Below are 25,148 nucleotides of genomic sequence, written 5' to 3'. Positions count from 1 at the left end.
TCAAGGGAGAGGAGTTTTTCAGGAGAAGTAGGCTGAGACACAGCACCCAGGCTCCCAAAGGGAAGAACCACAGGGATCCAAACTCAGTGAGACTTGCTGGGGTAAGCATGGTTGATACAAAGGGTACTGTAGCCCAGGACCTGGTGTAAGAGTGGGAGAATCACGGAATTGCACCCCAGGAGAAATAAAGGCTTGAGGCTCAGACAGTACACTCAGAAAGACCAGAGTGGGGAGCTGAGGTGCATCTAGCACTGTAATTGTCACACATATGTATGTAAATGCTAATGAAAAGTATCAGATTGTGGTCCTTGGAGACTGAACTTCCCTATTTATTCACAGGACAGTGAAGGAATTATTTTAGGGCTGAACGAGTAGTTCATTCTCTATGCTCATTCAGTCTCTGGTGTCTCTGCTCATGAGGTTGACAATCAGTGCCATTTGTGATGATAGTTTTGATCTTGTAACTTAAGTTTTATCTCTAATTAATGCACAAAGTCATGAAAAGTCAAGTTGTATATCCCTAAGAATAATAGATTAAAATGGAAATACTGACAATTCAATTCTAATTTTATTTATAAACATAATTTGAAACAAATGTCACTTTCTAAACTGATTCTGAATATATCAAGCTGATTGTAAAATTACAAAACTCCCACTGATGTATTCAGGAAATTCAGTTGAGCACACTTGGTAATTTCACTTTACTAGTCGTTAGATACAAATTACCACTCACCATAAAAAATATGAATCAAGTGTCTACATTTTCTTTCTGATTTGGAAACTTAAGATCATGAATCATTTGCAATTAATTACAAACCACAAGTAATCCAAGAATGTGAATAGTATTCACAAGCTATGTTTAGCAATGTATCATGTTCTTTCAAAATGTCATATATCAAAAGCATTATTCTTCGCAATTTCAGCATTTTCTTAAAAGTTCCACGTTTGACTTAGTGAAGTAGACTCTTTTTTTCAGATCTCCACTGATGGGCCTTTGTGTAATTTGGTTGTAAAAAGCTGACTAGAGAGTCTGTTTAGAGCCTTTAAGTTACAGGGTGAAGTTCATGCCTTACATAACTCCATTGACTTCAATGTACCCTATAAAAAAAAGGCCACCTTAAAAGTAAAGAGCTCTAAATGTTATATTTGGCTGAAGGCAGTACCTAAAACTCAATCTTACATTAAAGATAGACAATAGCAATAACATCATTTTAATGCATCTTCGAGGCACACAAACTTTAACTATGATTTAAAAGATTACTGTATATTTAGAAGTATTTGATTTTAGCTTTGCAGTACAATATACTGAAATGTATTGAGAAGTTATCATGTTTTAAAAGACTACTTCCAAAGAGTTTACGCTCAATATATTGTTTTTGAAGGTAGGAGACTCAAAGACCTAATCTGAAGAGAAATATTTTTATGAAATTCTTTTTCAGAAATTAAGAAATAGAAAGACTTTAAATAATTAATAGCAATGCTTTATTTATTATTCATTATTTATTATTTATTTTATTATCTATTTATTATTATTATTTCCTTGGAACACTGGAAAGTGGAAACATTTTCTTTTTCAAAATGCTATTCACAAAGAGCAATATATGTAGAGATGAGTTATTTCTTCTAGACAGAAGGCCTGACCTTATACTATAATTTGTAATGATAGGTTTAAAGTAATAATAATAATTATATCATCTGGCTTTTTTATCTGTAGATTTCGCTTTACGAGGGAGATAAACATTATCCCCATTATACATGAGGAAAATGAGGCAGAGGGAGAGGAAATGACTTATCCACGGTCACCCAACAAGCCAGTGGCAGAGCCAGAAATAGATCTCAGGTCTCCTGGGTCCAAGTCCAGGGCTCTATCCACTGGGATACACTGCCGCTCCCACTATTCTATTTCAATTTTTTTGTTTTCAAAATGAAATGGAGGAAAACAGAAATATGTGCCCTGTACAAACAACCAGGAAATCAAAAACAAACACTTAAAAGATCTTTCCTAGCCTCAGTGATAATGTTTCATTCTTTGACTACATAGACACAGTCTATATTGACAATACAGTTCCGGAAAGAATGGCCTCTCCACTTAAAATTCCCTATTTTTCATTTAATAGGGCCTCTGATTTAGATTTTTGTAAAATAGGATTTGGAGGCTAATCCTGCAATGTATAAAGCACCTCCCACATTATTTCAGTTGGAGCCGAGAACCCATAGCACTTCTCAAATTTGGAACATTTACATGGCTACAGAGAATACCAATAGTTACAATGGGTTTTAAAATTATATCTCAAACTTCAAATATTTGTCCAAACCTTCCCTGCTCCTCACCCCCAACACTGGTGGAGATTAAATGAAATTAACTTCCCTCTCCAAACAATTTAAAAACCATTCCATGAGTCTCCAATTCTTCAGAGAAAAAAAATGGATAATAGGATGTCTCTCAGAAGCCTAGAACATTAGTAATTCAGGCCTGGAAAGATAGTTTTTAAATTTCCTAATTAATACATACTGTCTGCCTGTAGTGGTTATTTAAAGTTTCAACATCGAATATAGGATCTTCAGGTTACCCTCGTGATCAAATGATCTGAATATTCCCATAGAATGGGAAGCACATCTCGTAGAATGCAGAGGTTTGTATTTACTACAGGAGACAAATCTGACTAGACTACATTGCCATCTAAATCCTTGGATTTAATCACTTAATTTCAGGAGTGAGGGAATGGAGTATGGCGGCCAACAGAAAAAACAGATTTAGGGTCCCCAAAGGACTGTGGAGGGTGAAACAGAGCTTTACTCTAAACTGCACGTGTGTGTGGTCACATGTTATGAATATTGGTATGACTCTGAGGACTCTGATGCATAACAGCTAAGGTCTGAAGGGAACTCATGGGATTATAGAAAACAGAAATGGAAAAGACTTCCTAGATCTCCTATTCCATTTCTTTGGCAATGCAGCATTTTTCCTTATTATTCAATTACTTGGGTTTTATCTAATCTATTTTTAAATGCCCCAACTGATCTGCCTTTCATCAATTTCCTTAGGAGATTATTCTACACTTTGATAGAACTCATTGTCAAGAAGTTTTTTCCTGATAGCCTAAATTTTCTGCTTTCTTAATTCCATCTATTATTCCTATCTATACCCCTGTGTACTGCACTAAATCATTTATCTTCACTGGTATTTACCCTTCAAAAACTTACCAATTCCCCCTTCCCCAAGCCATTGTTTAACCACAGTAAATATATTTAACTCTTTTCATCGTTCCTTTCTCGTTAATCACTTCTGTTTCATTTTTGTTGATATTTTCTGAACTGCCTCCAGTTTGCCAATACCTTTTGTGATGATTGGATGCTCAAATAGCAAACAGATTATGTCAAGTATGATCTCATCAGAGACAGAATGAGAGAAACTATTACTGGACCTCCCCGCTCAGCGATATGATGTGTCTGTATATGATTCCATAATCTTTCTTTACTGCCCTATTGCAATGCATATATCATTTCCATATTATATAAAGACAATATAAGGACCCCCTCGACTTCCTGTTGATTGTCCCAATTTCATTTTCAGGCTTGTATTTTTAGATAGAGTCCAGCTACCTATTCTTTGCACATACAGTTAATTACTGTGTGGTGCATGCAATGGTTTTAACTGACGGTTAGTCGGTTTAAAAAAAATGGCCTCTCTTGTTTGGATTTATATGAATTTTCACTGCTGTTTTACTGTAAATGTAAGTAATATACTGAAAATATACAGCATCTTCTTTGAAGGATAGCTACAAAAGTCACAAATAAAAGTTAGCATCTGCCAACTGTTGCCACAAAATTTGACCCAGCCCAGCACTTAGAATATGAAATGAATGTGTTAACAGTCTAAAAATATTGACTTTTTTAATGGCAAAACTAATACATCAGTAATATATCAAAGAGCTTTAGGTCTACCTATATCGTATAGCTCAATTACATCTTCCCCTTACATCCGAAAATCTGCATAGCTGTTTAATGGACATTTTCTATTGGATCATATTGAATCCATACTTCACTTGCCATTCATGTTATCTGTAAACATTATGACTCTATATAAAATTAATATTACAAGATTCTTTTTTTGAGCCACTATTAAACTCTCAGAACACAAATTAGGATAATTTATATTGTTTCAAGATAAGGAAATAAAGGAAAAACATTTGGCTACAATCCATCCACCCCCGAGAGTTTTTATTTTTATTTAACATAGGTCACTCTATCATGCCATATAGATATAAACTGAAACTCTGTTAAAAATCTGGTAACAGAGATTTGTTTTACTGTGTGTGCGTGCATGCTGCTATTGTAAAAAGACAGGATGCAGTTGTACAAGATTTAATATCCACATAGGTGCTTTACTGTGTGGGGTAGAGTTCCCTCTTTGACCATTCCTAGTGTGCAGTCTGACCATCATTCATTGCTGTTAACTTTGCCAAATTACCTCCATTGTCTCACCCATGTTTTCTAAGCAAACTCTTTTAGAAGCTAGCAAAGAACAAGATCCTCCCATATCAGCTGTCAGTATCCTGAATCCCTCAATCAGGCTTCAGGCCAGAATGTGAGAGATGATTTCCTCTCTATATGCAGGTGAAGTACATTCATACTCACTCTGCTAAACCTCTGTACTATCTGGTAAAATGGATCATCAAGAACTTCCGTACCTCCTCCAACAGACCCCAGGGATGCATGGAAGGATCCTGAAATGGTCTAAATCCTCACAGCCTACATTCAGAATGAGCAACTGCTCCTGATGAGCAACTGCTCCTCTCTTTCCAGAGCTCTGATCTTTGGAGTACAACAGGGCTCAGTCTGTCCCCTACTTATTCAACTTCTACTTCTACTAGAGGAGCTGGTAAGACAATAAATGCTGAACTTTCGGTAACAGGAAAACAACGTCTAACGCTAAATCTCTTTCATAAATAAATAGCAATATCTTCCAGCTTATCCAATGCCTAAGTCAGATCAGCAACAAGATAAAAGGCCACCTGGCTGCAGTATAAATCTGTAGACTCTGATTATGCAGGTAGGAATAGGGAAACACTGAGAAGAAAATGACTCCATCATAACATTCCCATCAATTGAGAACACCTGTCTGCAGACTGATAAGTCAATTCACCGCCTTTATTGCAACTCTTTATTTCTAGAAATTAAATCATACAATTGGTACAAAACGCAACAGCATATCTGCTTAGTTAGGCTGACAGCAATCAGCACATCACCCTGGCAACTCTTCTGTTTTCTCACTGAACACAGGGTTCAGTTCAATACCTCTGTTTTGATGTTCAACACTTTCAATGAATTTGACCCGACCTACCTGAGTGATCAGCTCTTTTTCTTTCACCTGACCTCCCACGGTGGTTACATTCCATTAGAACAATTAAACAAGACCCATGAGTGCAGGAGCCAGAACTTTCCCAGGAGCTGAATCTAGGCTGTGAAACTCACTCTTGCAAGGGAGAAGAATGATCACAGATTTGCCTTCATACCTTGAAGAACTCATTTCTTCCACCTAGATTTCCCTCATTAAAACCTTATCACACAACATATATGTACAAACCTCCTCTAACTATCCAAGTTTACCTCTATGGGTGAGGAAGAGTGAGAGAGTATCTTTGATACTCCTTTTAACCTATGCAAATATTATAATGATGCGAGTCGTAGTAGTACACAGAAATGTGGGTGGGTAAGTGGATAGACTAGCTAGCTAGATAACATAGCTGAGCTGTTTTCACAATGAAAGAGATAACAGAGACAGTAGATCATTTGTTCTGCTTGAACACATAAATTACATCCCTGTTCTTTGAGCAGGGTGTAAAAAATGAATTTTAAAGAGAAATGTCGCTATTTTCAGAAGATTCAGAACCTTCTGTTTTCTATCCAAAAACAAGGGAATTGGCACACTCCCACCTCTTTTTAAGCATGGTTGTTAACGTTCAAAAAGGATAAAAACTTACTTGTTGCTTTGAGCTTCTGTTTTCCATTACATTCTTCTCATCCAGATTCTTCTTATCATGACCCACTTTCTCATCATGTAACAGACAACAGGCTCTACCTCGGTGATTGTACCCTGTATGATTTGGAAATAAGTTAGAGTCTTGGATGAATCCGAGTGACCAGCCTTTCTGCGTTTTAAGACCATGCCTTACTTAATGTCTAATACATCAAGGTCTCTATCCATTAAAGTTATTGAGAAACATTTGACCAGCTAAGAAGAAGTATGTTTTCTAGAAATAATCATGCAATGGATAGAAACAGTGATATACTAATGCATGACTTTGTACTGTGACTAAAATTTTTAACAGCTAACATACAGTGTCTGGTATTCTTCATGCAGTTCTCCTTTATTTACTTGATATCCAAACGGTCAGGTTTGGGAAAAGGAGCTGTGCTAGCTGCCAAGCCTCCATCCCCAGGACAGAGAGAACCACTCAGATATTTGGCTGCAGGGGCAATGGAGAAATTGTGTCTGATCTGATAGCTGGCCAAGAGTACACCTCATAGTCTGGGATCTGGAAGAACCCCTACTTATTTCTCCTTCAGGTTTAGAAAAAACAACTTACAATGTTAATTTCCCAAGTATTTACTGATTGAATGCATAGATGCAGAAAAGAGACATTGCGATTAGAGAAGAGAACCTCTCAGATTTCTCTGTATCTTCAAAGCCAGTATTTTTCTGTTATAATTAATACAACTGATCAATTTTACTTTAAACTGGAATGAAAATCAAGTGAAAGTTTTAATTTCATGGAAAAATATGTATATCCAAGTCATCTGTGAAACACAGGATTGACAATAATGTTAAAGGTCTGGCTTCAGCTAGTGAAAAATGGATATCAAAAGTCTAGAACTAGATTGTTTTGCTAAATCATCCAAGAGTATTGTGGTCTTTCCTCCCTAAGACACCTTTACTCTCTCTCTCTCTCTCTCTCTTCCCTTCCCTTCCCTCTCTCCACCCCTCCTCCAGACAACCGGCCCGCAGACACCTTGATTTTGATTTTTGAAACTGGAGGAAGTTCAAAACTTTCTACATCCTCCACATCCAAGGAGCCACTTATCTTAGGATTCCACCATTGTTGGGGTAGGTCCAAGGCCCTCCTCCCTTCTCCTGACAACTGCACCACTTACTGAAGCACTGGGGATGGGCAGGCAAAAGCAGCAGCAGCGGCTTGGAAGGGCTGAGGATCACTGACAGCCTCTGGGCCGGATCCTACTCCCAAGACTTCTAATTTCACATACTTTGTACCCCAGAGTATAGTGCATGCATGGACTGTCTGAAGTAGACTAAATGAAAGATAGGTTGGAAGGCAATCAGGGCAAAGCAAAAGTTGGTGCAGGGTGGTTGCAAAGAAATCAGCCAGGTCCATTTGGAAGTAGGTGGACTCTAAAGCAGAGCTATGAGGATGAATGAAGAATAATAATATTAAGGATTGCGCTATCATATTATGAACATTTTTCTGTGCTTCACAAAGGTTTCATTTGGAGTCAATTCAAAGTATGGGTGAAAGTTCAGGGCAGTATTTATTTTAGCCAAACTTATTTGCCAGTTCTTAAATATACAAAAAAACAAGAAATTCAGGTAGCAGCAAGAATCCTATCTGATGTAATCGCTTCCAGCCCAAGTGCATGGAATGTGCTCTGGGGTTCTCCGTGGAGGCTGAGGTAAAAGGAAACATTCTTCAGCCCTGGAACAGCAGCAGAGCTGCCCTATGGGCTTCCACACAGCACTCTGGGAGGGCACTTGTTGGTAAATTTATGCAATGATGGATCCACAGATCCATGTCGAGAACATGGATTTTCTAAGGTAATTTTATAAGGTTAAATGCAGGGGCCCTACAAATCCATTTCCCACAGAAAAATGTGGAATTTGCATTTTTACAGAGAATCTTTAGTTTTTACATTTTGTGAAAAAAATAAAAATGTACACTGGAACCCTGATTATCTGATCTAATTTGGACAGGAGCCAGATCATATAATAAAAAATTTGGATAATCAGGAGAATTGGCAGGGCTCGGGCTGTCAGCTAAAAAATTATAAATATATCAATAAAACATTGTGTTCAACTCCTACCCACATATATATTGTGGCTAGGGAAACTAGAGTTCAGCATTTCATTTTAATCACAGAAAAACATGGATATTTATGTTATTTAACAGAGGTTTGTTTGTTTTTTTAATCACAGAGCAGTAGGATCCCTGGCTATATATATTTGTTTCTACAATTTCCTAGATTTTGTATTAGTTGGAGATTTCATATTATGATTCTTTGTGTTCTTCTGGGATATAAAATGGGATCTGATATTAATTTGGGGTGGGGGGAAGTCCCAGGAAGTCTAAATGTCGACCACGAGTAATTTTTATTCAGAGAAAATGGGACATTTCTTTCCCATGTTTGACTGTTTCTGAAGTGCTGCTGTTAAAGCTTCCTATGCACACATGATGAGAGAGTGATTTTGATCTTTTAATTTACATATAGAAGAGCGTCCACCTTGAATTACCCATAAGCAGGTGACAGAAAGAATTCCAGTATATTTCTTTACTAGCAGGGAGTGTCTGTGCTATCTTTATATTAATTAAGCAAACAGAACAGTTGTATGGAATCATTGTTCCTTGAAAAGGGAGGTACAGAGAAACTCTACAAATAACTGATCAGTAATTTACCAGTGTCCACTGGTTTTTACATGGCATCCAGGTAAAGCACATCTCTCTGTATCTTGTATAAACCTACCACTTTCTGCATTAATATGTCTCCTGGGCTCACTTAAAAGGCTAGAGTGCTTAAAATAATGTTATCAGGATTTGTAAGTACTTTCAACTAGCAGCATAGAACATTTTAAAAAGAAATCCAAACAAAAAGCCCCCAATTCAAGGATTAGTTAGGTTTTGTTTAGCCTCAGAATTTCTGAGAAAGTATATTCACAAGTTCCTGCATTAGATAAACAAATAGATGTGATTAAAGGAATGAAGTTCAGACTTTTTAATTAACATAAAATCACAGCGGCTTGTCTGTAACCTTAAGTTACCAAAGGCATCATCGCAGTACTTACGGTTCCCAGTAAATCCAAATAAAGAAGACCTATGCAAGAAGTTCTGCTCTGATTTTATGCAACATAAAGATTAGTAGTTGTTTTTTAACCACCACCTTTTTGAAAGCTTCAGTAAAACAGAATTTTACTTTTACAAGTCCCGGGGGAGTAGGAACTGAGCTTGCTGAGGCTTCATTAATTTGTGCTTTACTAAAATCCCATTGGCAAGAAATACAGCTGTAAAAGGCAAGTGTGATTGTCCTGATGTGTATATTTAATATCAATTTCTGGGTCCAAAAAAGCTGTGTGCCTCCCAGGAGCATGGTGAAGGCACAAGCAAATGATAATAAATATTGAAAATTAAATCTAGTATGAAGTGATTTGGGTAAGGTAATAAACATTGCCAAGTTCTGATCCAAAAAGAGATACTAACACACTTCAAAGATTTCAGAATCACAAATATATATCTGGATTAAATATTAAAAAACATATTAAACCTTGATTTCCCGCTTCCCTCATGCAGAACTTTAAAAAAAAAGAAAAGCTTAGGATGCATTTCTAGCACTCTCCCTGTTATCTTAATAAATTAGGAAAGTGGTTTATTTATTTCCATAGTAGCTTACTTATTGACACATTTGTGTGTGTACAAAAAGTAATTTCTAGTTAATACTTGAACCATCTGTGCTATTCTAATCCTAAGCTTCTTAGCCTGAATGTACTGTATGTATAAAAAGACTTTTTATTTTGTCTTCAGGGGGCCCTGATTATTTTTCTTTGATACTTTTGAAATTTTACTGAGTTCTCCTGGTCCATTATGGCTATTCATATATTCATCATCCTGTGAACTTGTGTAAACAACAATAGCCTGTGAGGCACAGTGTGCTACTAAATATGATATCCTAGTGATAAAGTTTTAAAATACAGTGAACTCTATTAGTTTGAATATGTAAAATGAATGACAGCTAACCAAAATAAATATTAGCTCTACACAGTGCACCATATAGCATGTGAACTACCTACCACAGTAAGCCTGAAAGCTAATGTTTTCAATACTATTTTTATAATTTTAAATGATAATGTTTGAACATTATTTGCATAATTTGTGTTTGTTTATACTGTATCATTTTTCCTTACAAGCTGATATCACGTGAAGTCCCATCCTAAAGTTTATTAGAGTAAGTCGCTTTCTTTTTTATGTCTGTGTGTATGTTGTCATTATATAACAATATAGTTTAACTATATCTATTTTAAAGCAATTATGATGCTGAATGGATTTGATGATATTCTCAAACTATAGCTATTCTTTAGATACATTGCTGGTTCTGTAGTTTGTGCACACGGTGTATCTTTTCTAAATATGTCTGGCACATTTTCAGCTATATTTTGCCCTGATTTTAAAGAAACAATGCCATTAACTTCTTTAGACTGCATTTTTTGCTACAAACATCACTGAGCAAAAAAGATTCTGTGATTTAAGCACACACGTAAGACCAAAATTAAAACATGATTTCATCAACTTGTGAAATAGACATAAGCTTACATGGTCACTGGGACTAATATTGCTAATAAAACACCCTTTTTAACAAAACTGAAAATCAATAATAGGAGAAGTTTCAAAATTGACACTAGCCTTTTGAGAAACTGGAAATAGATCTTCCTGTCAAAGACTAAAACTGCTCTCCTCTGTCTAGACTGCACTGGGAGCAAAATTATCAGATTTTCATTTCCTCAATTTCACTCCACAGTGGTAAAACGTGCAAGTATTGATTCATCTGCTGAAACAAAAAGCAGGAGAGCTCTTCACCTCAGCAGGGTCAAATGGGTTTGTGGGTGTCTAATTATACCTATACAGAGCATATAAATCTTCTCCCAGTCATTACGTGAACGTAAGAGTCTAAAGGCATCATTAGAATCCTTTTAGCCAACCACTAATTCTTCTTTTGTTTTATGAGAGGTCACAGAAACTGGGAGTTAATGTTAGCATGGTTCACAGATTTTCAAATTGGTACTGGAAATAAGATATGCTTCAAGGAAAAGATTGTGTGTGCACACTTGCGCACGTGTCTCCATTTACAGGTAAAAAGAAAAGGAGGACTTGTGGCACTTTAGTGACTAACCAATTTATTTGAGCATAAGCTTTCATGAGCTACAGCTCACTTCATCGGATGCTGTAGCTCACGAAAGCTTATGCTCAAATAAATTTGTTAGTCTCTAAGGTGCCACAAGTCCTCCTTTTCTTTTTGTGGATACAGACTAACACGGCTGCTACTCTGAAATCTGTCATTTACATACTCCAACTATAAATATAGGAACAGCTCTCTATGTATGTACGGTATTCATTTACTGTCCACACTATGGTGCAAAACAGCACACACATGCAAACTAAGTATGGTAGGTTACAAACACAGCATTATTAAATTCTTCCCGTGAATTCTAGTCTGTTACATAAACACATGGTACACCATGAAAAACAAGCAGAAGATATTAAAATAGCAACAACCCTGTTAATCTTGTGTCATTGCCCTGCTGATTTCACTAGGTTCTACAGAAAGCTGCATCTTTTTCCCTGGTAACCCCTGCGATGAGCTGCTTTTTTATTCACAGTTTTATCACAATACCAATATATTATAAAAAATAGAATGAAACTGTCACAAACATGCATATTGCATCAGGTTGTGTTTGTGTTTTTGCAGCTGATTTTTTAAACCATGCATTCACAGTGGTAAAGAAAGTATTCGTATCCTAAGGGAGCTGTCATATTTTGCAAATATACTGCACAAATGATGAGAGTACTGAATGTTAGAATGCGTTAGAGCCTTTGATGTTATATATGTGGAAAATAATAGGATCTCATATCATCAATGGAAGTGATAGTTTAAAATATTCATTAATTGGAATTTAATCTTCATATATGGACCTACCCATTTGAACCCAAATATTACACAGACCTTGAACAGCGAGTCACCCTATATATAATGCATCCGATGAAGTGAGCTGTAGTTCACGAAAGCTTATGCTCAAATAAATTGGTTAGTCTCTAAGGTGCCACTAGTACTTCTTTTCTTCCTATATAAGAATGACAATCATAAAAAAAAAAAAGACAAAATAAACCAGTAACAACTGCAAAGGCTAAATTCATTACACAAGAAAGTAGAATCTGGCCCTATATTTTTTTTAAACAAGTTGACTTCAGTGTAGTTACTCCAGATTTATACTGGAGTATAGTGGAACAGATCAGAATCTTGCCTAAGGTTTCTGCCCCAAGGAGTGTACAATCTAACTTAGACAAAGGAAGGGCAATGGCTATAACAACATGATCCCTGTGATTTGGTATGTTTTTGTTGGACATACATATCCTCAGGGTTGGTTGAGGCAAATCTAAGGTCGATCTCCCTGCAAAATCATCTGTCTGTGCCTCATGGCACAGCAAACTTCAGTGCTCAGTCTTTTCTCCCACCCAAGTTCCTATGCTATCTCAGTATAAGGGGTTATTTGGTCAGATGGGGTGGAGAAAATAGGCATGTTGTCCAGAACTGCTGGGTTCATTTGTGCAGGGAGTCAGAAGAACAGTGGATACAGGTTTCCACTTTCCTGTCTAAAAAAGGTGGTGCGCCTCAGTACCTGGGATGATAAAAGGGGAAACACTCTGATTATACAGGAGCTTAAACTTCTGCCACAAAGTCCTGTGGCACTGGAATGTCAGCAGTGAACATTACACTAGCATTTCAAGCTCTTCCTGAAGGGATGGACCCCTGAGGACTCAGGTTTGGTAGCAGTGTCTGAACTGGGCACACATTTCAAGAGCCAGCAAGAAGGGTTGGAGCTATTCTGCTCTCTCCATTACACCACTCCTTACTGACTTGCCTGCTACAACTCCTTTGGCCCAGCATTGCCCCAGGGCCAGCTGCTTCACTTCCAGTTCTGCTTCTAGTTCAGATACCATCTCCCTTTGAAAGTGAATTAAAATAAACTGAATTAAGGCTACTTTAATTCTGAACAACACAGGGATTTAATGTGGTTTAATTACTCCACTTCAAAGTCACACCTTTAGTTAATTCAGATTAATTTTCTTGGATATTGCCATGAAGGCAAGCCATTAGTTATAATAGGTGGAGCTTTCATTTTCAGTCACTAGCTCTATTTAAGGTTAGAGTCGAGTGCATAAATTGTCACAAGACTCTCCAGGCAGATCTGTATAGTAGGGTACAGTATACCGCAGGCAATGCAGGATATTGCATGGGAATGCAATTTGTTATAGACATAGTATGCATCAGATGGAACAGGATAAGGGACCTACAATATATCTGCTTCCAGGCATGAAGTGATGCTGCTCTCAATTTTATTTGGCTTGTATTTATTTAGGTGGAAATAATTTTAGGGTTGTCTCTTCTCTCTGGGAGGTACGGCTGGACGTACCTCCTGAGCAAACGTATAAGGTAATCAACTAACCCATTCTGATAGAATGCCCCAGGACAAAAGAGAAGCATAAGTACCAGATGTTTAGTTTGTAGAATAGGGAAAGAGCCTTTGGGACATTGAAGTATTTATTATTATTGTCCAGTGTTGTTTCTCCTCAACGAGGTTCATTTTTCAGATGTTGGATATGACAATTTTAATTCAGACATACCAAAATTAAATAGATGACTGGAAACAAAACAAATGATTCTTTTAGCACAATGCTCCCTCAGCTAATCACCCAGCTGTAGCCCAGTTTCTTGGCCTCTGGTGAGCTTATTTCTCTATGTTGGCCCAATCCAGCCATTTAGCTTTGTTCAGTAAAACACTTAAGCACCTGCTTAAGTTCTTTAATAAACAGTGATGGACTGAAGCAAGTGCTTAACTGCTTTGCAGAACTGGGACCTAGGCTGCTAAACCAAGCTTACAAGGGTTGAATTTACCTCAGGCTCACAGTTTTTGCCATTAGAATGAATAAGTACCCCTCAGTATATGAAACAGTAGATGTTCCCAACAATTTTTCCTAGGGAAAATTTTTCCTATACCCCCAAAGTCCTCTATAGACACTGTAGTAGCTCACCCAACCAGCAATTTATGTATTTAATATTTTCTTGTCTGCTCAGGCTGAATGAATCTCCAGCTCTGGTCCTATAGCTTGGTAGGGGTTTCTTGTTTAGATTAATGGTTCAAGGGTTGATCTATAGTTGTGCACTCAGCTGAGGAAACAACTTACTGAAAGATCTATTTCAAGTGTTTTGCCCATGTATTTAATCTTGCTTTCCTGTTTAGTATAAAGTTATGTTCTTTGAGCTATATTCTCTATTTGTACTTCTTGCAGCCTGCCCACAGCAATTTATAACATTTTATTTCATTTTTATTGATGAAAAACCTGTATAACAATAATGAAAATGACTCCTCCCCATCGTCCTTGCCTGTGTCTATTTCATTTTCCTAGTTCTTGGTTTAATGAAGTGGGTTTATTAAGTAATCTTTATTTATTTTCTTTGAGCACACTCATCCTAGCTTTCCAACTGAGTGCTGGGTGAATAGTTTACTCAGTGACTTTAGCCTGTTTTTCTAGACATGGATTGTCTACAGATAGCTATTTCCTTCGATCTTCTCAGTGATATTTTTCATATACATGCTGTGCGATGAATGTTAGGAGTCCACCACTACCAAGTACTTGATATCCCAACGTTAAGCTGTGTTGTTAGCTTCAACTATTCAGTGTAACAGGCTGACGACAGGTTCTAGGATTCATACACAGCTTTTTGCCAACATCCACCTGTCTAGTTCTAGAACCCTGTATAAAGAAGCAGTTATTTCTGCAGGTAGATGGGTCACATTAGTTGCAAACTAGGATGTAAGAGAGGTTAGAGCTCCTGCCTGAGGCAGAGGGAACTAAAGGCAGGGATTGAAAGGTATTTCAAGGAAAAAACTAACAGCCAAATCCAGGAGAAAGTTTTTGTTGTTGCTATTTAAGACCCCAATCCTGTTAGATTTACACACATACTTAACTTTATGCATGGAAAATAATGTCAATAACTTCAAGGTGTGTAATGTTAAGCACATGCAGAAGTCTTTGCTGGACTGAGGCCTATGAATAAAAGTAGGCCCCAGGACAGACAGGGTAAAGTTTGGATCATAGGATGTGTATACTGTGTTTGGATGAAGGAGGGAACTCCACATGCTTACAATTACATAAATTATTGTTATGATATGATATTGTTCTGTTCTTTAGTTGGATCACTGTAACTTTTAGAATCAGGAGGAGGATTTGAAGATGACATTGGAGCATCTCAGGGACAGGCAGAAACAAAGACGGATTAGGAGAAAATTTAAATTCTATTAATTTCTTAGCCCAAGGCATTGTTTCAGGACAGTTAAGCCACTGTTAGATTCATCGGGTGTAGAGTTTACATTTAAAAAGTGTGGTGCCTCATTTTTACACAACATAAAGGTGTTGCAGGGTGAAGCCAGGTCTTTTCCTGCTTCATTTAACAGCCATCATCTCAGGGCTCCTGTGAGGGCATTTTAGGAATTCTGCCGGCTTGTGGTGTCCAGCAGTGCTCCATCTTCCAGTGCTACCACTTGCATATTCAATTTTAAAATGTGCTAACATCTGAGTAACAACTGATTGTTTTCTGCAAATATCTGAACACACACCAAGGAGGTGTTAATACCTCTAAAGTTCATTCATATTTCAATCTGAGCAAATAATCATTGGCAATTTTTCCCCAGCATTTACCCAACTCTAGCACAACAGTATAAAATATAATCCTCTGCATCTAATGATTCATGAAATATTGGCTGGTAAAATGAAGTTAAAATTGGAAGTGGGTAAAAAACTAAGAGGGTATTCAAAATGATGTGACTTTAAAGTCCAGTGTCACAAAGACCTACCATGACTAGTTGCCGTCTCATTCCATTCCCCAACTTACTGTGCTTTTCACCAGAAACAAACAAAGTACCCCATAAACTACAAGAATGATCAGAAATGGTAACTTTTCTACCTTGAGGGAGAAATTACCAAATAACAAAACTTTTTGAATGGAATAATTTCTCAAGGGACAGAGGTGGCAACTCAAGAGAAGAAATTTACACTGAACCCAAAACATTACCAACACCTCAATTTTCTTGGCTTCACTGCATTGCAAATAAATTACAGAGGACATTGCAGATTATTTTCACCAGCCTAACTCAGCTAATGTCTGGGGTTCTATGATGGGGTCTTTGACATTATTATTTTTATTTTGCTGCTACCAGGGCATTTCCTTATTCCACTGAAGTTACGGAAGATGCTCTACTTGAAGATCTTTATAAATATATATATCAGATCAAACAGCATTTGTATGTTGAAAGAACCTTACGTCCCATTTAGTTTATGGTTTTAATAGTTCATTTAATCAAATTTGTAATTAAGATGACCTATCTTGGATTGCTGTTTAGAGTAACAATGTCATGTAGGCATTTTTCTTTTATGAAACAACGTCCTTGTTAATTTCTCAAAGTTTTAAAGAAATCTAGAGGGTAAATCCTTATTAAAACAATAAATTTCCTAAAAGAAATCAATGGAACTGCCAGAAATAACTCATTCAAAATCTCTCTCTCTATCCATCCAAAATCAATGTTTTCTCTTTCCTCTGTTGGAATATCACCAGGGGGTTTCTGAGTAAAGTTCCTTCATCTTTTACATATGATATATTGTTCATAATTTTTAGACTTATTTCTGTTTTTTTAATTTATCTTATGAAAAAAATTGAAGTGGGAAATATTGTATAAAATAGGAAAGGATACCTCACTCGCTAGGGAACATATTTAGCTTCATCCCTTTAAACTCTAGCTTTCTTGCTAACAACCATTAAGAAGTCTCACAAAGTTGTCAGAGGAAGACCATAAAGTATAAGGTAGACTCACATGCACATTAGCATTAAAACATTTGCACTGTATGGCCCAGCATATGAACAGCAGCTATGCAGCTGTACCCTGGTAGGGAGCAAGTAAGAAGCTTCTTCTCCTTGCACAGAGGTGGAGGGGCAGTTTAACAAGAAATTCTTGTGTTCGCTGCCATGAGAAGCTAGAAGATTGTTTACTCTTTCTACCCCATCAAGTGCAAAGGGATCTGAGAGGGAGTGGTGGCATAGCTACGACTCCACCTTCACTGCAGATGGGAAGCATTCTAGTGCTACGTGCATACTCCCTGAGCACAGGGAGCAGAAACTGGGCATAATTTCTTCAGTGCTTCTCCTTGGGCTCCTGCTTCATCCTCTGAACAGGGTTTGTGGCCAAATGCCAGAATCTAGCCCAACTGGTTTATAAAAAAAAGATGTCCCAAGAGTCAAAGGGGCTCCTAGCATCCTATGTTACTGGTCGAAAAAGTCCTCTCATCTCAAAACAACCTCTGAAGACCCCTCCAGCAGACCACATCCTGGTCCCATTGAAGACAATAGCAGAACTCCCACTGGATTTCATCCCCGTACGTTAGCGTTCCTTCATGCTAATCTATTTCCCTGCTAGTTTTAAAAGTTAAAACAGAGGAGTGAGGTTGTCAGTGGTGGCAGGACTGCAGTTAGCTCCGGAATCTACTGTATGGTTATCAATCTAAATGATTTTACAGAGCAACACATAAATACAATTTCATAGTTAAAAGTTTAAAGGGATATTTAGAAAAAATTGTGACCTTATGCTCTCTTCTCTATAAGAAGTAATGCGGTTTTCACTTGCATGAAATGATCTGTGTTGGAAGCCATTTTTTAAACAATTTATAATCACATAGCTTTATATTTGCAACTAGTTCATTTTGAAATACGTGACTTCTGAACCTCTTTTTGATGTAGTAAATGAAAAAGAGGCTGCATTATTGCATCCCACTTCTCCAGTTTGGCAGGAAGATCTGGAATTTCAGGTTATAAGAAGTCATTTTTTCTCCCCTGTAATGCAACAGTGTAAATCAGTGTTTTTACAGACACAACCTTGCATATAATTTGGTGAGGCAAGAAGAGACCTATTTTCATGGGGAAGTAGGAGGTTGCCTCCTAGGGGACAGCATTTAGGAAGTGTCAGGAGGTGTGATAATCAGATGGAGTTGGGTGCATCACGGAACAGGACCCTGGTTGTAGCATCATATTTTGGTGGTGGGAGGTGTATACAAAACAAGGGAGAGTGATTGTCTCTCTTACAGGGGCATTCATGGTGGTGAAGATGAGAAATATAATACATAGGGGATAGTGCAAGGCTACTAAGGAGAAAGTCTATAAAGATCTACATTTAGGTCTTGTGCACAAGAGGGAAATGCCTCTATTAAGAGAGTAAGCCACCAACAGCCTTCCTTACAAACATAGTCCCGCTATCTGTAGAGAGTGGGGAGAAGGGAAACTGGCCACAGCAGGAACACTCCAACCATCCTTATAGTAGACCCTGCTATCTTGTTATTACTTGGTATTACCTGGAACTACAGGAGGACATTAAATCCTTAAAATGTGCCATTTTGTAGACCCACACTGAAAATTTATTTCAAAATACTGCAAGCCTAGGAAATGACATATTCAAAAAGAGATTAATGTAGGAACCCAGGAATCTAAACATTGCTATATTGGACCAAACTCATGGTCCATCTAGTCCAGCATCCTTTCTCCAATAATGGCCAGGACCAGCTGCTTCAGAGGAAGGTGCAGAACATTGCTGGATGCTAAACGATATGGACGACAGGAAATGCCATAGTGGATCAGACCAATGTTAAATCTTTTTTGAATGTGCCACTCATGTGTTGCTTCCTACACACTTTCCCCATAGTAAACTCCCACTCTTCCCTATATGCCATCATCCTTGCCATTTCTATTTCCTTCTCCCCCAACATGAATATTCCACCCTTGCATTGAGAGAAGATAGTTCTTCTCATAACCTGTTCTGTCCCAGCTCCACACTGACCTGGAGAAGTACGAGAGACAAGAGGGAGACTGCCTCTCCCATGTGACTCCCCTCTAGGGTGACCAGACAGTAAATGTGAAAAATCGGGACAGCGGGTGGGGAGTAATAGGTGCCTATATAAGACAAAGCCCAAAATATCGGGACTGTCCCTATAAAATCAGGATATCTGGTCACCTTACTCCCCTTTCTGAAGGGCAGAAGTGAAGAGCAGATATTACCAGGCAGAATCTCTGCTGCTGTAAACCCTTTTGCTTCCATTGACTTTAATGGAGCACTACCCTGAATTACACCAGTTGGGGATCTAGCTCTGCAAGTTTAGGCCCTGATTCTGTAAAGGCTTACATGTATGTGTGTAGCCCGTACTCATGTGAGTAATCCAGGTGAAATCAATGAGGAGTTATCATTTCATGGTACACACATTAGCCATTATGTCATTTTGGTACATTTGATCTGTCCCACTATTGCTGCACATACTTTGTCTCCTTTTCCTTTTTCATTAATCAGTATGTTATCAATATTTGTAGGAGACTCTAGGGTATTTACAAGGTTAATATCTTAGCCATTTTAAGTTCACACTGCAGCTAGATAATATACTTAATGGCAGCAAAGCCCAAAAACAAATTTCCTGCAACATTAGCTGCATTTAAAAGTATAATCTTATGCTGCTTGCTCTTGTTCGGTAACATTTCAGAATAATTGGAGAGTGCATGTATTTACAGTGAAGAAAATAACATACACTATTAACACCGCTTATGATGCTTATCATTACTTTAGATGCAAAGTCTGAAAAAAAAATATTGACAAAAGCCAAGTTCTAAAAATATCCTCATTAAATAGAAGATGCCTGAACCTGTGGGACTCAAACAACTAAAGATTTGAAAAGATGCTCTAATAAATAGATGCAGAACACACAAATGATTTTAATATGATAATTAATATTTTCAAAAGTGAATACCTAAGGCACCTGACTCCATATATAGGCACATAGGGCCTAACCCAGTCCCATTGAATTCAGTGGAGACTGAATCAGGCCATTTTTAGAAGTTCCGAGATGATCTGGTGGTACCTTCTGGCCTTGAACTCTATGACACTCCCACTCCGATTGAAATCAAACAGTGTATACATGTGGATAGATGCACCTAATTTTAGATACCTAATTTTTGCACTCACTTTTGAAAATTGTGTCAAATATGCCTAAAATCATTCATGTGTTCTGAATCCATTTCTTGGAAAACCAATCAAAAGATTACACTTTAAATGCAGCCGAAGTTGCAGGAAACCTTACTGGAGCTTTGTTCTCATTAAGCATATTATCTATCTGAAGCATGAACTTAAAAGGTTAAGATGCTAACTTTACATCTAGTCTAGAGATAGTGGTTTACAAATACTAATAATAGGATACAGAATTTTCTTAAATGGAAAATGAAAAAAAAGAGAACTTATACGTGTTACAAACAGCAGCAACAATACATCATAGACGTAATAACATAGTTTCAATGAGCAATGCTCAGTATGGGCACAATGAGCTCAGTACTTCTGGCAAAAAAAAAAATCGAGCCATCTACCTATTGCCTTGATTTAGGAAAGCACATAAGCACAAGCTTAAGTGCATCCCTACTCAGTACAGGTACTTGAACACGTGCTTGAAGTCCTATTGACTTTAACAGGATTTAAGCACGTGCTTTAAATTAAGCATTTGCATAAATGCTGACCTGAATCTGGGCCTATGTGTATAATATGGACTAACATGCCTAACTTTAGGTGTTTACTTTTGAAAATGTTGGCCAATTATCATATGACATTGTAAAGGTTTAACACTTGAAACTAGTATATAATGAGCACAATCATAGGGTTCTCTCTATATAACAGATGCAGGACTGACTGCTGGGTTTGGTGTTTTGTGTTTGGGGCTTTCAGTTTATTTCAAGTGAAAATATATAATTCCAGGCCACTCTTTCAATACATCACAGTCATTTTCTGCACTTTAGTTGTTTTTCTCTCCATTTTTCCTACAAAATAAAACATCATTACAGCAGGTTTAAAGTGCACTTTAGTGCCTGCAATCTTCCCATGCTATTCTTTAATATTTCATCATTAAATAGCAAAATAACCTGATATGATCCTAATTTAGTGCCAATTACACTGCATTGATCAAAGTGACCTTTTCATACTGGAGCACAAAAATCAATCCCGCTGTACAACAAATGTCAGGGGGATGAGAGCAACATATAATCTGTGACAATCAAAACATTACTTACAAATGAAATCACCAATGACCTGCATGCCGAGGCAATTTCTGCATAATATGCACTGTTTTTGTTTGCAGCTTTTGTTGTGGAGTTTTTTTGCCTTATTGTGTTCCCCACTGTCTTCTTCCAGAAACAGTTGTGCTATTTCACAGTTTCAGTGGCAGATACTGAAGGCTCTAATATCAAGTACAAAAAATTACCACAGAAACAGATCATAATTGATAATGCTTCCACAATGTTTAGTGAAGTGTACCATTCTGTGTACCCAATTGTTAGGTTATCATGGGCCAGTATGTTTGATGGTATTCCATTACAGAAAAAATCAGCCAAATTAACCAAAAATGAACTCAGACCAATCTTGGGCAAGGAAACACAAGACACTGCTTAGCACCCCCTGCCAACCTACCTTGACTCAGCAACTCTCAGACCAGACTTTCGGTGAAATCCTGGCCCCATGAAGTCAATGGCAAAACTCCCTCTGACTTCAGCAAACTCAAGTTCTCACCCTTTATGTTGACACTAGGGACAGGGTCTAGACAGGAAAGCAATAGGCTGCTCAGTCTCACCCTCCACCCAGCACATGTATAGGGGCAAGCAACTCACCACCCGCCCCTTCTCTTGACAATTGAGGCCCTGAAAATCACAAGGCCAGCTACAAAATGTATTGTAAAACAAAAAACATTGTGATGCTGCTTCTTCATAGTGCTTTGTCTATATATTGGTAGACTACAGCACCACAGAGACCTACAGTGTTCTAATATCCTCATTAACACCACAGTGGCCGAACACTGTAGCATTTAATTTCAGAAAAGGGAACTCCATAAAAATGAGGAGATTAGTTAGACAGAAATTAAAAGGTATAGCACCAAAAGTAAAATCCCTGCAAGCGGCATGGAAACTTTTTAATGACACCATAATAGAGGCTCAACTTAAATGTATACGCCAAATTAAAAAACAGAGTAAGAGAACCAAAAAAGTGCCACCGAGGCTAAACAACAAAGTAAAAGAAGCAGTGAGAGGCAAAAAGGCATCCTTTAAAAAGTGGAAGTTAAATCCTAATGAGGAAAATAGAAAGGAGCATAATCTCTGGCAAATGAAGTGTAAAAATATAATTAGGAAGATCAAAAAAAATTTGAAGAACAACTAGCCAAAGACTCGAAAAATAGTAGCAAAAATTTTTGTAAGTACATCAGAAGCAGGAAGCCTGCTAAACAACCAGTGGGGCCACTGGACGATCGAGATGCTAAAGGAGCACTCAAAGATGATAAGACCATTGTGGAGAAACCAAATGAATTCTTTGCATCGGTCTTCAAAGTTGAGGAGGTGAGGGAGCTTCCCAAACCTGAGCCATTCTTTTTAGGTGACAGATCTGAGGAACTGTCCCAGATTGAGGTGAGGGGTCATTTGAGGAATAAATTGATAAACTAAACAGTAATAAGTCACCAGGACCAGATGGTATTCACCCAAGAGTTAAGGAACTCAAATGTGACATTGCAGGACTACTTTCTGTCATCTGTAAACTATCATTTAAATCAGCTTCTGTAACAAATGACTGGAGGATAGCTAATGTGACGCCAATTTTGGAAAATGGCTCCAGAAGTGACCCCGGCAATTACAGGTCGGTAAGCCTGACTTCAGTACTGGGCAAACTGTTGAAACTATAGTAAACAAAATTGTCAGACACATAGATGATAAGTTTCAGAGTAACAGCCGTGTTAGTCTGTATTTGCAAAAAGAAAAGGAGTACTTGTGGCACCTTAGAGACTAACCAATTTATTTGATCATAAGCTTTCGTGAGCTACAGCTCACTTCATTGTATGCATACTGTGGAAAATACAGAAGATGTTTGTTCTTATACACACAAATCAGAAAAAAATGGGTGTTTATCACTACAAAAGGTTTTCTCTCCCTCCACCCCACCCTCCTGTTGGTAATAGCTTATGTAAAGTGATCACTCTCCTTACAATGTGTATGATAATCAAGGTGGGCCATTTCCAGCACAAATCCAGGTTTTCTCCCCATAGATGAACATAATTTGTTGGGGAATAGTTAACATGATTTTTGTAAAGGGAAATCATGCCTCACCAATCTACTAGAATTCTTTGAGGGAGTTAACAAGCATGTGGACAAGAGGGATCCAGTGGTTATAGTGTATTTAGATTTTCAGAAAGCCTCTAACAATGTCCCTCACCAAAGGCTTTTAAGCAAAGTTAGCAGTCATGGGATAAGAGGAAAGGTTCTCTCATGGATTGGTAACTGGTTAAAAGATAGGAAACAAAAAGTAGGAATAAATGGACAGTTTTCAGAATAAAGAGAGGTAAATAGTGGTGTCCCCTAAGGGGTCTGGCCCCTGTCCTATTCAACATATTCATAAATGATCTGGAAAAAGGGGTAAACCGTGAGGTGACAAAATGTGCAGATACAAAACTACTCAAGATAGTTAAGTTCCAGGCAAACTGCGAAGAGCTACAAAAGGATCTCTCAAAACTGGGTGACTAGGCAACAAAATGGCCGATGAAATTCAATGTTCATAAATGCAAATGTAATGAACATTGGAAAGCATAATCCCAACTATACATATAAAATGATGGGGTTTAAATTAGCTATTACCACTCAAGAAAGAGATCTTGGAGTCATTGTGGATAGCTCTCTGAAAACATCTACTTAATGTGCAGCATCAGTCAAAAAAGTAAACAGAATGTTGGGACTCATTAAGAAAGGGATAGATAATAGGAAAGAAAATATCATATTGCCTCTATATAAATCCATGGTACACCCACATCTTGAATACTGCATGCAGATGTGGTCGCCCCATCTCAAAAAACATATATTGGAATTGAAAAAGTTTCAGAAAATGGCAACAAAAATGATTAGGGGTATGGAACAGCTGCCATATGAGGAGAAATTATTAAGACTGGGACTTTTCAGGCTGGAAAAGAGACGACTAAGGGAGGATATGATAGAGGTCTATAAAATCATGACTGGTGTGGTGAAAGTAAATAAGGAAGTGTTATTTACTCCTTCTCATAACACAAGAACTAGGGGCCACCAAATGAAATTAATAGGCAGCAGGTTTAAAAAAAACAAAAGGACGTATTTTTTCACACAAGGCACAATCAACCTCTGGACCTCCTTGCCAGATGATGTTGTGAAGGCCAAGATTATAACAGGGTCAAAAAAAAAAAGAACTAGATAACTTCATGGAGGATGGGTCCAACAATGGCTATTAGCCAGGATGGGCAGGGATGGTATCCCTAGCCTCTGTTTGCCAGAAGCTGGGAATGGGCAACAAGGGATGGATCACTTGATGATTACCTATTCTGTTCATTCCCTCTGGGGCACCGAGCATTGGCCACTGTCAGAAGACAGAATACTGGGCTAGATGGAGCTTTAGTTTGACCCATTATAGCTATTCTTATGTTCATATGTAATACTTTCTTGACTACCAGGAAAATGTTCTTTACACTTTGGACTCTTTAAATATATGTATTATAGCTATTTTTAAAGCACCAATCCTGTTAGTATTGGGGCACCATTACCTAAATTATGAAGTATGCCAATTCCCTCAGAAAAGTCGTAAAGCTCCTACCCTTTCTTTTACTAATTAGATTCATTTACTTAATAAGAATCAGCATTAGGTGGTTATTTCCTAGAGAATGTAGTAGGAGCCATTTTGCAACTCATTTCCTGGACCGGATCCAACCAGTTTCCTGAAAGAGGTGTCTTCCAATTGCATTTTAAAGATGCCAAGATTTGGGTTTACACTGATTTCCAGTCAAAAAGAATTCAACAGCTGAGGTCTCTTCACTAAGAATGCCCGGTCCTTAAACTTCATAAGTTTGAATTTGGACTCTGTGAGATTCCATGTATGTGACTAGTGAGATGAGAACATCAGAGAAAGGATGATCTTATGGTTAAGTCAGTGGTTTTCAAATGTTTCCACCCCGTGAGCCAATATTACAACT

The sequence above is a fragment of the Eretmochelys imbricata genome, chromosome 2 (genome assembly GCF_965152235.1).
Source record: "Eretmochelys imbricata isolate rEreImb1 chromosome 2, rEreImb1.hap1, whole genome shotgun sequence".
NCBI classification, from domain to species: domain Eukaryota; kingdom Metazoa; phylum Chordata; order Testudines; family Cheloniidae; genus Eretmochelys; species Eretmochelys imbricata.
Note: the sequence above shows the minus strand (reverse complement) of the source record.